The sequence below is a fragment of the Girardinichthys multiradiatus genome, chromosome 3 (genome assembly GCF_021462225.1).
Source record: "Girardinichthys multiradiatus isolate DD_20200921_A chromosome 3, DD_fGirMul_XY1, whole genome shotgun sequence".
Classification (NCBI taxonomy): domain Eukaryota; kingdom Metazoa; phylum Chordata; class Actinopteri; order Cyprinodontiformes; family Goodeidae; genus Girardinichthys; species Girardinichthys multiradiatus.
In genome coordinates this window covers 43,926,398-43,941,529 of record NC_061796.1, presented here as the reverse complement: position 1 = coordinate 43,941,529, position 15,132 = coordinate 43,926,398, and the positions used below count along the sequence as shown (strand labels likewise).

At 40.4% G+C, this 15,132-nt stretch overlaps 1 long non-coding RNA gene across 2 annotated transcripts; it reads right to left on the bottom strand.

Annotated features, from left to right (window-relative positions):
* Positions 1 to 554: 554 nt before the first annotated feature.
* LOC124865532 lies at positions 555 to 14,770 on the bottom strand. 2 transcript variants are annotated; one of them, XR_007037623.1, is made up of 5 exons: positions 14,485 to 14,770; positions 11,201 to 11,359; positions 10,108 to 10,386; positions 5,273 to 5,527; positions 555 to 2,243 (listed from the first exon to the last, which is right to left on the bottom strand). It is a non-coding gene; the product is annotated as an uncharacterized LOC124865532 (long non-coding RNA). The 2 variants fall into 2 exon arrangements; XR_007037622.1 differs by lacking the exon at positions 11,201 to 11,359 and having other exon boundaries at positions 14,485 to 14,764.
* Positions 14,771 to 15,132: the final 362 nt, after the last annotated feature.

Below are 15,132 nucleotides of genomic sequence, written 5' to 3'. Positions count from 1 at the left end.
GGCACATGGAGGCCTACACGGCAGCCATCCTGCACACACATCATTACAATCAAGGATGAGTGCTACTGTTCTTCATTCTTCCTCTAAGTTAATAGTCTGTATGCAGATGCATATTAGCTCATTATTCATTTGCATAACAACAATGGGGTCAGGATTCTCACAAGCTACTATAAAGAGCTTCTTTGCACTGATTAATTTTATGCTAAAAAAGGGCAAATCTCTGCTGTTTTCCACCTAGCTGTTAGCTGGAAACTAACCTCAACAAAAATGCATTTAAATCCCTGCCAACATTTGGAAAATGAGATGATCTCAGAGGAATTTGGGATATTTTCATTTGATTACCACACATTGCTGAAACAAAGACAGCTAATTTGCAAATAGTAATGGTAAAGAATTAAATAAATTCAAAGAAAGCCATCACCTACTCATCATGTTTAGTTTTATTATTATTTTAATGCATGATACAGCATTTTTTAGTTTTTACTATTTATCTACTCGCAGCATCCTGACCAAGCTCAGTGACGAGACAGGAAGAAGTCACGACAACACACAGCTGCTAAAACACACAACCTTTTTATTTTTCTCTATACGGTCTGCATATTTGTCTGTCAGAGAAATAGACACAAACAACCCCAATGCAGTTTTTGCATTGTTTTCAATGTAAACCTTTATTACTATTCTAATATAGCTTTGCATACAAAGGCACATGTGGTGAGCACTCATTCACAGGTTGCATAATACAAACTTTGCTCCTTATATAAAACAATAGACAAAGCTAAACAGATAAATTTAATCTGCATTTAAAGAAAAAAAACTAGGATATTTTGTGACACTTATTTAATTATTTCACACCAGAAATTATGGTTTTCATGCTTCTCAGATTATATCAGAAGACTTTTTTGCTAAAGATTAAAAACATAATTTCAAGCTTATCCAGGCAGATAAGTAATTGTCTCGAGCACTGGGATGTGCATGATTATCAAAAGAATACATTTTCTAAATTAGGCCAAGATAGTCTCACTTGAATCAAATGCAAGAGCAGAAGAGCAGTGCATAGATTGTTTAAAGTAATACTTTAAAAGATTTGCATAGATTATCAATCATAATAATAATAAAAAAATCCACTTCCCAAATATTAATATAAAATGAATTAAGCTGTGATGGTACTTGTCTTATTGCACTGGGATCTGTGTGTATGTGTGTGTGTGTGTGCATTTGTGTGTGAACAGGAAATTAAGGCAGTGTTTGAAGCTAACGAATTTGTCATGTCTTACCCAAAGATGTATCGTTACAGCAGAGCACGTAACTGTTATGAGGGAAACTAATGTGTCTCAGAGGAAGCATACATGCAGCAGCAATGTTTCACTTCCCGCTGATCAAACACACTACTGCCATCAGGAATATTTTATATTTGAGGCCATATTTATTCACATTCAGATACATTTTTTTAGAATTAGCAACCCATTAACACACACACACACACACACACGCACACACACACACACACACACACACACACACACACACACACACAGATTCCCTTTCTCTAATTCCAGTTTTTATATATTAAAAATAGGAACGTAGACTTTGTATCAAGCAACATTTGTGTTGATGATGTATAAAGGAATGTCTGTAAGTTTTTAGCCCACAAAGAAAAATCCAAAATGCAGATAAAAGAGGCTCTGCCCAAAGCAAAATCAAAACAGACATAACAGTTGCATAGAGATTAAAGACAACAGCTCTCTCCTTCGCCATTGTGTCAGCCGACACACGGAGCTGTCCAATCGCAGTGCAGTATTATTCACTGCTGTCGTGGGTCTCACATTCACGTGTCTTTTGAGTCCTAGCAACTAAAACAAAACATAACCCTGAACATAAACGAGGGCTAAAACTCAAATTAAAAACAACCTAAATTAGGGAGAGCCTATATGTTAGTCAAAGAAATATACTGCTTATTGTCTTTGTAATATTATTTACAGGAATACAGTACAATTATAAAAAATCGATCTAAAGGCTTCCACATCCACAGTTCACAATGATATCTTTGCAGCTAAAACACCAAAAGGTCTTCACAAAAGTCCAAGTGAGTAACGATGTTCCACAAACATAGAAACAATCCCCATCAAGTTGCAGCATGCTTGTTTACAGCAGCTGAATGGCAGCAAAGCTGTGAAAGAGAAGTCCAGCCGTCTCCCAATTCTGTGTTCTGTCCATTCTGGCGCGCCCTGACCACCAACGTTTATCTGCAAAAGGGAAAAATGACATTAAGATGCTGCTTTGATTTATCTGAGTGAGTCAAAGCAAACACTGAAGACAATCATTTGAATGTCAAAACAATTATTTGAGACAATGGAAAGTACATTCCAATTAATTTGAGTTTAGTAGAATCAAAAGAAGGCTTGTCTTCTCTCTTTTAACATGAAATAAAATCACTTATGTTGGGTTATTTATGATGTGACCTGAATCCAGCTGAGGAAAAAAAAAAAACAGCTGAGGGGATTGAGGCTGAAGTTGAAAGGCCTTAGTAGGAGCCTGGTACGCTGCAAGCTGCTAATACAAAGAGGAGGCATGTGACAAACCATAAGCCAGGCTGACTTGGACTTTAGAAAGGTATGAAACCCACATTTTATGTTTCATTTTCAGGCAGCTTAGACAAGCAACTTAAAATATTACAGAGGGTGACCAAGTTCAGAATAAAGAAACTAACATAGTTGTTCAGCTTATCTGCAGAGATCAACAATCATTGTGCTAATCAACATCACCTGAGCTATTAGCATGTGTCACGTTAGCTTTGGCATTTACTGCAGTTCTGCTCTGAGCACGGCCATGATGGAAAGGGAGGTAAGGTGGGGAGGACTGGCTGATAGGGAACACGCCTGGAATAAAAAGGAAGTTTTGGGTATTGGTGTCGCTTTGAGTTATAGGCATTATGGTCTGGCTTTGTTGAGAGGGCTACAGTGGATAAACTTGTTAATGGTAAATTTACAGCCTCAGCATGTGGTCTAATAAAATCAAGAGGATAGAGAGGATGACGAGAATGATTGTCATTGCTATGTTGTGTGTGTGTTCAGGAGTGTTTATGTGAGGTGGATGGGGAGTGGGGTGCAGTCAGAGAAAGAAGGGAGAAAAGTGGAAAGCACTGGTAATTAAGAGTAAACGACTGTGAGAGAGGCGCACACCCTTCAAAGCAAACTTTGCGCCTAGATTCCCCACTTTTTATCTATGCACCCCCCCCCCCCCCCCCCCCCCTTCACTCTCTTACTTGTCTCTCCTCACTGAATGAATAGCTATCACAGTGCCATGGTGTCCCATCTAGCAACAACCCCCCTGCATCCGCTAGCCATTCTTTACAGTCTCCCCTCCAGCATGACTCTGAATAGGGAGCCGAATTGAGCAAACAGTCAGGCTGTCAGCTCAATAGGAGGTCTGCCCATGAACTTGAAGTCCTTCCCAGGCCCCCAGCCTCACATTAGGATGGAAGGGGTGGTGATGTTTGAGGAGACAAGAGGAAGGAGAGGATGGTGGTGGTGGTGGGGTTACAGCCAGACTTTTCAGGGGCCCTATGTGCCAGTGTTGGGGAGACCCCTGACACAGAGTTTCTCAGTGCTGGTGCTCTTGCTGAAGCAATGGGGGTTGGGTGCCCCAGCTGCCTGCAAACCCTCCCCTCCTTCTATAGCACTCAGTCTGGGCAGGAGGGGATGTGGGGTTGATGCATACAGAACACTGTCGACACCCTGCCAAAGCTCTTCTAGACCCTCTCACACACACACACAGACACACAGATCCAGACACAAGCTGCTGGCTGTGCCCACCCCCTCTCCTCAATCAACTCATGGGCCTCCCAGGCTTCTCATCATCTCATTAGCCAAAGCCAGCCACTCCACTGTCTACTGTTTGCATTGTTTTGGGCTCTGCATAATTTACACAGTAAATTGAGAACTGCCCCTGCCCCTTTTGCTCAATCTACCACCTGTTTATGGAGGCAGTGATTAGTGCACTCAGTTTGACACATTTACCACAGAACTTATCAGCAAAGCCAAGCATCGCTTGAAGAAGCTGCCTCTTCAAAAATCCAAATGCAAAAAGCTTGGTGTGACCTAATTTGAGAACAGTTGTCTAATATTTAGACTGTTAAGATTTAGAAAATAGGGGCAAAAAAGTTAGTAAAATGTTAGTAAAAGATTTTTTTTCAAACTTGTTTAGGCTTTTAATGAGAACATCCTTTCATGTCTTTTCTTCTTCAGCTTGATGCAGTGCATCACTTACTGTTAGGCCAATGGGCCCATCATACTATACGGTTAGCATCAGTGTTCTCTCACTGACCTCCACATTATAAATACAAACAAAGCTGGGTTTTTCTGCAACCAGCACAATGATGAACATTGTTAAATGGCTACCATACTTAGCTGAGCCCAGCTGACGCTAATTGGTGTTTTGGCTTAAGCGGTTTTCAAAGTTGTGAGCTGCCTTGTCGAAATAATACAACAAGTTTGCTCATGGAGAACAATGCACGACTTGTCCTAGAACTGACAGGACTCAAAGACTGCCTACTTGGTTTAAGAGAGTTTTTTCCAGTATTTCACTCTGCCACAGATTTTAGTTCTTTTGCATTTGATTTTTGTTGTTTCAATCTCTAACATTTTCCTACATTGTGTAAGTTTTATGTTGCAGTACAGTGCTCTTTTATTTAAATGTCAGTATTCATTCATGGATATCTGCATCTCCTACAGGTCGGTCTCCATTCTGAGTTATTCAGATTTAAGGAGTTGAAGAATTTTCGTAAAGGTTAGAAGTTACAACACAAAGCAAAAAAATTTTATTACAGATTAAGGTCTGTGAACAAGATAGATTTCACAAATCCTTACCTGCTGAGCTTTTTGGAGTCTATCCTCTGGGCTTACATAGCATCTCTAAAATGGCAGCTTGCGCCATGTCAGTGTAAACAAGTCAGGATGGCACGGCAATCCCCAAACGGGGGAAGCAACTCTGCCTCTTCAAGGACAGATGCCCAGACACTCGTGAGAGAGGCATTGAGATTGGAGTGATATGGCGTGCAAACAAAACATGCTCCACCCAATCAACTCACCCCCCCTGCCCTCAAATCAGTGATTCACGAGAATCGTTAATGAACAAATCAATGAGAATTAAAACAAAGACTGTATCCCGGTGGCGGATGGGACCGTGGATACTCGGTGATGGAGGAGGACTAAATGGAGAGTCAGGGTAATGGCGGCAAGAAAAAGCACAACAGTGGGCACGGTTGGCTTGTTACCTGCAGTGACTGGTCTTCCCACTTCCATTTTATGCCAGCGTTGCTCTAAGATGGTGGCGTGGGCTGCATTTCGCTGTACATGAAAAAGGGGCAGTCTGCTGAGGATAGAGTGGAGGAGAAAGAGAAGAGGAGGAGGTGGGAATAGGCGATGCAGAAGAGGGCGATGAGATAGGGAGGGCACAATCAACAGCAACCCCCCCTCCTCTTCTGTTTTCAGTTTTCTTTTGCCATCTTTTCTCCATGTGGTAAGGTAGTCTGCGAAGAAAATAGGGACACAGGGTGTTACAGGTAAATGTTAACAATGTAGTTAAGCCATCAAAACAATTATGGACAGTTTTAGAAAAGCATATGAACCAAGTTACACGTACACACTAATGCATGTATACACACACACTTACACACACACACACACACACACACACACACCTTTTCATGTCTGTTCTCATGGTACAGTCTGCCCCTGAGCATGCAAATGACTTTCATTATGCAAATGTATGCAAATCAGATCCAACCATCTGAGAATCAAGGGTGGGAAAGGAAGAAAAAACTCGACACAGAGACTGAATAAAAGAATGAAAGAGAAAAAGGGACGGGAGAAAAATCCATTTGAGTGGCTGGAGGCTGTGTGATAGGTAAACGCTCTGTGGAAAACAACAGTCGCCGAGCACAGTTAGCCTCTTTGTTTTTGTCTGTGATACATTTTTTTCATTTAATTTTTACTCCAGCATCATTGTTTTGAAGGAAGCGGATCTTTCCCAACATAAACACTATGTTACTTAATTTCAAGAGCACAGATGACTTCTAAATCGTAGTCAAGACATGATCATGACAATTTTAGTCAAGTACATGTGGAAATATTTCTACATATTCAACATCTGTAGAATTGCAAACAGCTCTTCAGTATTGCTAACAGAATCCAGTTATGCTAACATGGATTTTATGCATTTCCAGCAAAAAACAAAAAAACAGATAAAGTTTTAGTAGCCTTTTTAAGATAACCTTAGAGATTGTATGCTTGGTTTCAACAGTCTGGCAGTAGCTTTTCTCATAAAAACATGCTGTGCATCTATGTCTGCATGGTTCGTAATAAGACACATGAAAAGCTTAAAGCAAGCCATTACCATTATTAGCACCACCACAATCTAGCATATGTGGCTACCACATGAAAGGGTTTCATTCTTAATTGTTTTGAATCAGCATATGTCTATGCCACAGCCTTCTATAACCCACACCTGCACAAGCCTGGCACAATTAAGTCAGCTTTCTAGGTTCAACATTCACACACAGTTGGAGGCAATAACTCGCAGATTTAGCTACAAAGTTCATGAACCCTTTTTTCAAGGTAATCAACACAGAAAGCTGACTAATCAGTGATGAGAGCCCACGTTTCTCTAATACTCTAAGCCCAGCAGAAAGGATCTTCCATTAGCCAGCGGAGGAAGGAGCAAGCTTTTGTCTCTGGGTGTCAGAGGAGGAAGGCTACATCTGAAACTAGAATAAGATGGTGAAAACAGGGGTTACTTGGAGTGTGAGAGAGTTGAGGTGGGTAAGCTGAGAGGGAAAGGACTACAGGGGTGGGGTTCTGCTGAATGATGGCAAACCTCTCCTAATTGGCACTTGACATTTTTTGCCATTGGCACTGGAGTGGGCCAGCTTTCAAGCCCTCTCTGGGTCCTTGTTGGAAAAGTGCCTTATGCAAATACAGCGAATGGGCTCTATTGTGAAACCGCTGATATTAACAGCTCACACAACAATGAAATTGTGTGCTTACTCTGGACACGTAGGTGTGTAAGAGAGAGCTAGACAATGGTAACCAGAGCAGCTTCGGTCTGAACAGACCCTCTGTTGGATGCTTTGCCAAGTCATTTCAGCAAAATGGGCTTTACAGAGGACTGAAGCTCTCAGTAAAAGCCTTATTAATGACTGAAACAAACAAATGCACACACTGTTTTCCTCTGGTTCTGAAAGTGTCTCGTATGTGTAGTGTTGCTGAATGGCTTGATTTATTGTCATTGAATGGACTGAAAGTGTTGACAGGAAAGGCTTCACTCAGTCCCTTTTAAAGATAGCCCATTTCCTAAAACTGTGAAATCGTAGTTGCATCAGGGCAATACCAACCTCTCATAGTTTGCGTTTCTCTTTGCAAATCACATAAGATATAAAGCAAAACTGAGCTAGATGTACAAGCACAGCAAAGCTTTACTATGTGGGCAGCTTCAACATATACACATTATGCTACAACTTCTTATTCAAGAGGTATTGGATTATTATTGGTGTTTGAAATCACAGTGAAAAAAAATTCCTCTTTATCTGTGTCCCATCAGGGAGGCAAACAGAGCATCGGGTCAGACAAGAGCCGCTACCCTCCGTGTGGTCTGAGCTCAGTGAAAGTACACCTGTTACTGCCAAGTTGCCAAACTTAATCTCCTTTGTTTGGTGAGGCCCATTGACTTTGCAACTGCCTAAAATACATTCATTTTTCTGTGACCATAGAGGGGTGGAGGGACTGCCAATGTTGGAGAAAACAACAAGGTCTGGCTTTGCCTTCTGGCCCAACAGTGAAGCCATTTTCCAAGCCCTGTTGGTGTGTTCCATCAAGAGAAAGGGAGGCAGAGAAAAGGGGGCAAGAATCACTGGGTTGTATTCAGAAAACTGTCTGGCTGCTCGGACCCGGCAGGCCTGAAAGAGAGGAAAAGAGGGGCATTGTCCCTTGGTGACAAGTGGACTAGCTCTATTGACTGTAAAGTCTAGTGGCATGGGGGTGAGAGGGCCCCGATCACAACGGCTGTTTTTCTATTTGACACTTAAGAGTCTAAATCTGCTTGCCTAGTGCATGAAAGCTAAGACAAACCCATCACCCTCCTCCCTCTTTTTCCGCTCCCTGCCTTTTTTCCTCTCCATCATTTCTCTGTGCTTTTTCTTTCTATTTCAGACAATGCCAAGGGACACAGAAAAAAGAAAGCAAAGGCCCTAAGGTAGTTTTTAGGAACTCTCCCTTTTAAATACCATTTTCAGGGAGGCAGAAGCTAAGATAGTCTCTTCTCTGTGGACCCAGTGTGAAGTGTTAGTGATATAACTGTGCCACCCACAAAGCTGAGAACAAAGCTTTTGCACCATGACATGTGTCTCCTGGGGCACTGCTTAGGGCATAACCACAATCTGTCCAAGAGTTCAGTCTCCATTAAGCCTTACACTGCAACTGACACAAAAAGAGAAGCAAAAAAAAAAACTCTGCTGTGTTAAAGAGTAAGTGGGGCTTGCACATGGTATGTGATCAATTTATGATGCAAAGTACACCAGTGCAGAGTTAATACCAGATTTAATCTTTAGGTTCTTGTATTTACAGTAGTAGCAGAACAAAGCCATCCAATGCTCATAAGTAAGATGAAAACCCCAAAATTTGTGGCTTTGAAGTACAACAACGAAAAAACAAGGTACAACCTTGATGTCTAACAATGTGACATCTCTGGCTTTCACTTTCTTTCAAGAACCATATTCCTCCACCTTTGCAGTTGTGCAGAGAACTCAAATGTCACACTCAGCACCTGCAATGCAGCAGGATGGCAAAACATAACTCGCTTAAGTTGATTGACGTTGCAAAGCTTGCCTATAAGCTTTCAGGTGTTTCACTTCAACCCTGCACCACTGCTTAGAATTTGTACCATGTCAGGCTGAATATATCTAAACCCAATGGGAGCGTCTTTCAATGGAGCCAACTTAAATAGGTATTACAATTTGAGTTCACTTAGAAAACCAGCACAGAGACCTAGGAAATGGTTTTAGCACCCTTTTTCAGCAGAGATGACCCTTTTGCTTTGATTGCAGAACAGAAATCACACCTTTAATCAGCCCTCAAAAGCCTTGAGGTTGAAGATCTGATTGACCAATTACTCCTCACCACGAGCTCCAGCAAAGAACCTGAAGGCTTAGATTGTTCTCCTTCACTCACTCATGGATTTCGGCACTGGGGGTTCTTTCTGCTTGATTGCCCCTGGAACACTCCCCTTGTGAGTTTTACATGCACCACATCAGCATCCACTCAAGCTTTTCCACATGGTAGCACCTTATGGAATAGAGGCCCATTCAAAAACGAGCCAACTGTCACATCAAATAAAACAACGGTCAGGACCCTAACTTTAACATCTTTTCAAACAAAATTGTGAAAAGGGAAGGCAAATAGGAGAAAGAAATCGACAACGGATAACTAAATAAATAAAATGGGCCTCAAATAAATTCTTGTCTTTCGCTTAGGTAGCAGCGGTACGATGGAATGCCAGATTACCTCGGAAGGAGCATTCTTAAATCACACAACACATCCATGTTGGAGCATATGTATAATTCATAGCACCATATGCAGCTCCAATGATATTAAAGGGCCGCATTTTTTCCACATTGCATGATCACTTTATGCAAAAGATGAAAACAGTAAAGTTAAAAATTAATGGGGCCAAATGAACAGACAATTTACCAAACCAACAAACAGGCTCGATGGCCCAGTGCAGTGTTTTTAAAAGACTTGTTGGAGTCTGCTGGCTTTGGTAAATCTTTGAGGGTCTTTTTCTTCTAGCCATGTGATGCCAAGGCTAAGTCCCTGCATACAGCCCTGCACACAAGGATCATGAGGCCTATTAGATTAAAAGTGATTCTGTTGCACCAACTTACATGTATGGATCACTGCCACTAGCTGCAGAGAAATGTGCAAAATATAAGGTGCAATATCTAACATATTCCAGTTTAATAAAGGCATGGCACCCTGAAAATATAAAATTGGGTCTTAGACAAAATGATGTACTTGCTTCAAATGTGATATAATGGAGAAAAGTATTGGTTCTTACCTTTATTTGATGAAGGATCCAATCTTCTTTAAAAGAAAAGTGTCCATTTTTTCTCAGGTTAAGGTTCTTCTTTTTTATTTTTTTATTTTTGCTGAATGGAGTCACTTTGGGTCTTGATGCCTTTCCAGGAGTGTAATGGGATTCTTGTTACTTTCGGTTATCTAGCTTTATGAAGAATGTACATCACTCATACAGCTAGATAACCAAAGATAACAATCAACCCCTAAGGCTACCCATCCTCTCAAACCCCAGGCCAATAAACATGGGCCAATTTCTGACCTAAAGACAGACAAGAAGATTGTTAATAAAAAAACACACATCAAAAAAAGTATTATTGTGTTGGCATTGTATTATTCCAACAATAAAAAATTACTTAGAATAGAGTTAAAATCTATGCCTAGTATCATATTCTAAGTAATAACAATGAAACAAAAATGTAAGTCTTCTGGCTTGGAGTCTTCTATTTATCCTTCACTTCTCACCGTCCTAAATGTTCTGACCTCTCATTTATGATGTCACCAAGTTCTCACTATCCCGCCTAAAACCATCGACCAATTGGAAACCTCCCTTTGTTCACAAAACCGCTTGATTGGCTTGGGTTGTATCAAAAGGGCTCCATGTCAAACAATCAGCAAGATGCACCATTTCGAAAACAGTTGCACCAGTTGTCGAACCAGTTCATACTGGCAATGGCTCCAGTCTTCCTTTCTCCATTCTGGCGCCCATCCTACAGTCAATCTGCAATGCCCACTGAGTGGCTCTATGGGAGGGTGATGGCTTCAAACGCCGCCCCCCGCAATGACCGAAATGCATTTTTAAATTAAAAGAAGATCCTGGCTGTTTGACTACAAAAGAACCTGGTTTGTCTTCATTTACATTAACTGATGCCAAACTAGTTGGCCAACGCTCGAGGGTGGTGCCTAAGGGAGGACAGTAGGGTATAGGGTGCATGGGCACAAGCATAACAAAACATGTTTCATTTAGAATGAAGAAACATGCACTTTACTTCGTATTCAGCATGCAAATATAAAGAAATATCTTGCAAAAAGGAAAGCAAAGCTAAACAGACATACACACAAAAAAGCCTCCTCACATTTAGACAAAGCTGCGAAACACACAGGCACACAGTCATTTTCACACATGCCGTGATGGCACATGGCACAAGGCCCCATCTAATTAAAGCTGCTCTGTGTGCCCAGATCTCTGTTGTTGCAGGCTCCTCCCCACAAAACGCCACCTCCAACTAAAGCTCCTTGACAAGAAGCGGAGAAAGAGACGAACAGATAAAGAGTATGAGGCACAGATTATTCTTTACAACAATTAAATAACCTTGAAAATGTATCAACCAACCGTCAATGTGCAGGAATTATCCCAGATGCCTACATACCCATTTAAAAATTGCCAAACTTCCAGGCATTTTTCTCTCCCAGGTTATATTAAATAACCGTTTCTGTTCTGCTGCTGTCTGAATGCATGTGACTTTTTAAAAAATTAATTTAAATGTCATTTGTGGTGATATATTTTCTTTAAGATGCTTTATTTTCGTGCAGGAGGACACAGCTAGGCCTTTGTACATGTAAAATAATTTTTCGAGTCACTGAATCCAGCTTGATTGACACACACACACAATGAGTACATTCAAATGTTTAGCACATAATTACAGACAATATTAGGCTGCACACACTGGTCCACACTTAAGCTTAGCACGAATACAATACAAGCAGTCACACTCCACACACAGACACACACACACACACACACACGCAGACACACTGCTGCAAAAACACAAAGTTTTAATGAAGCACAATAAAAATTTCAAAATGTTATATTATTAATAGATAGTTGTATTTTGTATTTAATTCTGTTATATTTATCTAGAAACCTGATTAAAGGGTGGGCAAAAATTAAAATGATTTTTTTATTCATCCTGAGAGTTTTTAATTACTTTTTTAATAATGTATTTGCACAAACTAGAAAAAAACTATATATACCAGACTAAACATACTTCCTTTTTTATTACTTACATGTTTAAGGGTTTGTTGGTAATGTTTTTAAACTGGAAATATACTTTATAAAAATTTAAGTAGTATGTTTTTTTTTATTTTTATTCAGAGGTCTTAAAATGCAGTTAGCATCATTATTAAATTATTACATTATTTATTTGCTAAATGAAGCTTCAACGCACCAATGGAGGCAGGGCTTCCTGCTTTTCATCATTTAAACGAACCTCGTCAGGCAGTGCCATTGGCCAGGACATGTATGACGTCAGTAAATTCGGAACCTCTAATTGGGGAAAAATGCAAATAGGCTATACGAAAGTGCTGAGCTGATTAGCGGGAAATGAGCTCATATTATGAAGCCTCACTGGTTATCATTTGGTTAAAGCCACTGATTTATTCTGAATTAATTTAAAGTTTAATTCTCAGAGTATATGCTGCAATTACAGTAGAGGTTTTACGCTCATAATGCATTATTTTATGCACATTGTGAATCTGCATTTAAATACAAATACAGGAATTAGACGAAAAAAAGAAAATCTATTGACACCCACTTTTGATTTCTGTGTAATAATCTATAGGAGTGTGTGACAGTCACGATTTGAGTGTGTATGTCTAAAAGAGAGGAGGTGTCCAACATTATATCTAGAAAGTATATTTTATGGAAAAAATGTGCAATCTGCTTTTTCTTATTTTTGACAAAATTATCGCGCTTTTCCTCTAAAACACATTTTAATAGATGCAAAACCGACTTGTTATTATATTGGAACTACAGCATTAATGCAAACTGTCCATATCCAAAACTGTACACATTATAGCCATTGTTTTTTTTTTTTGTATTTTTTTTTTTTTTTTGTATAGCTAATTCAACCAGACTTCAAAGAACATCCCACCCACAACAGGAGCATGTGGGTGATGAAAGTAAAATTATTATCTGGAGCAGATTATTTAAATATAGCACATGTAAGGCTTTTGGTAAAAAGCTGCGATCAGTTAGTTTTGAAACAAACTAAAAATTTTTATTGCAGATTTTGTCATATGAGGTCGACCAGTCTAAAGCGCAAAGCTGGGCCTTAAAAGGGTCCTCAGCTGCTCGTTTATTAGCGCAGCTCATTAACGCTGCTGTCGTGGATTTTCTCCATAATATGTTGGAAGGGGGGACTGGTGCAGCATCAGATCTCTAACATCCGTGGTGCACATATACGTTTGTTCTCTCTACGTGTGCTTTTAAGGATATGTGTTTTGCAGTTCAAGTACTGCTTTTATTTTTTTTTAATCACTCAATTATTAAATTAAACTAGAATTAGATTTAATATTTCGTACTAAACCCTGCATTCTGTTTCCATGTTCACCCTCTTACGGCACTGTACATTTATGCTTGCAAATATTGTCATGTTTAGTAGGTAAAGCGTTTCATCCTTATTCTTCTTATTAGTAGCGTTTGGGTTTATGAGACCTGGGGCGCACACGTGTCCTCAGCACAGGCCTGTCCTCGGAGCACACATGTCTTCAAGATTTTTGGGCTTATGAGTTCTTTATCCGCCAACTATGGACGTGAACGCCGCTACTTTGTCTTATTATGCATGCACTGCAGGTCTGTCTGCTGATAAATCCTCACATCTGTGCCACATGGGCGAACAGTGTCCGCACAGGGCTCAATGTGAAAAGAAAGAGTCCATATTGTTTACCGTTTTATCAAAATTTGGTAGGTCTGGTTTGTTTATGGGGCTTCAAGTTGCTTGCAAAAGCATCGTTTGCTGGAGACGTGACCCTGAGCATTTGAAGAAGTGTAAAAATTAAATCAAGGCAGCAAGTGCATGTTGGCGCATATAGAGCATTGCTTCAGTAAGGCTGTGAAAACATTTTGATTCATTTCAAAGCAGAGAGCAACACTATTCCCAATTTGAGATTATTATACTGCTCCATCTTACAACCCAAATGAAGTTTCTCTGCGTTTCACTGTGACATTTGAGAGCATGTGTGCCATATTCTGTTTGAAATTTTAGGTATGAATCAAACATTTGCATTCTAACCCTAAACCTTTGCAGACTGAACATAGAGCATCATATAGACAAATGCAATAAGCTGTCAACTTGCAGCGGCCCACATCAAATTATTCATCACTTCTTAAAATGCATCCACCAGAGCATTAACATAGAGCTAAAAAGAGACAAAGACAAACTGATGCATTTAAATCAGGTGATCTGCGCTTATATTTGTCTGATGTTACATCCAGTCTAAAGATGCATGCTGGTCCGTTATGTGTGCAGACTGGCGATCTACGCGGCGCTGATACAAACCCGCTCCATTCCTTTATTCTAACGGATATCCCGCAGATCTTTCCACCTTGATGGAATCAAAGCTTATATTTCATACTCACGCCGCTGATAGCGAGTCGTTGCGGGATCCGCTCCTCTTCCAACCCGAGCAGCGAGCGTCTCGGAGGATGGAGGCGAAGTGATTCGCCGGAGGCTGGACCGCACGGTCTTCATGGCTGCGGCTGCCAGTGACGTCTCTTCGGCTCCATCCATTCAGCTTCTCTCCAACGGGTTTTCCCCCTGTTTTATTATCGTCCCCATTATTTCATGTCGGAGGTGGATCTCGCCTCAAACCCTCCTCCCTCCCGCTCACTCTCCCTGTCCGCGCCGCGCAATCGCCATTCCTCAGTTCGTCAGATGCGTTATGAACTTAAAAGATTCCTGCTCTAAAAACATATAGCACCACAGACAGAGGGCCCACCCCTTTATGACACGATGCAGGTCTCTTTTTTTTTGTCTTGTCTCCACCCTCTGAAAATGAATGCAAGTGTTAATAAGCGCCGTTACCAGAATCCTTGAGACTAATAATCAAATTAAACTTGTTTTTTTATTTTTTATTGATGCTATGTTTTAGAATAAACCAAGATAATTAAAACACATTAAGATTGTAAGATTGTACTGATTGACATATGAGAACTAGAATCTTAATTGATTCTCTAATTTGGCATAAAGGCGCTCATTTTAGCACCATATCTGCCGCCTTGCTGTGA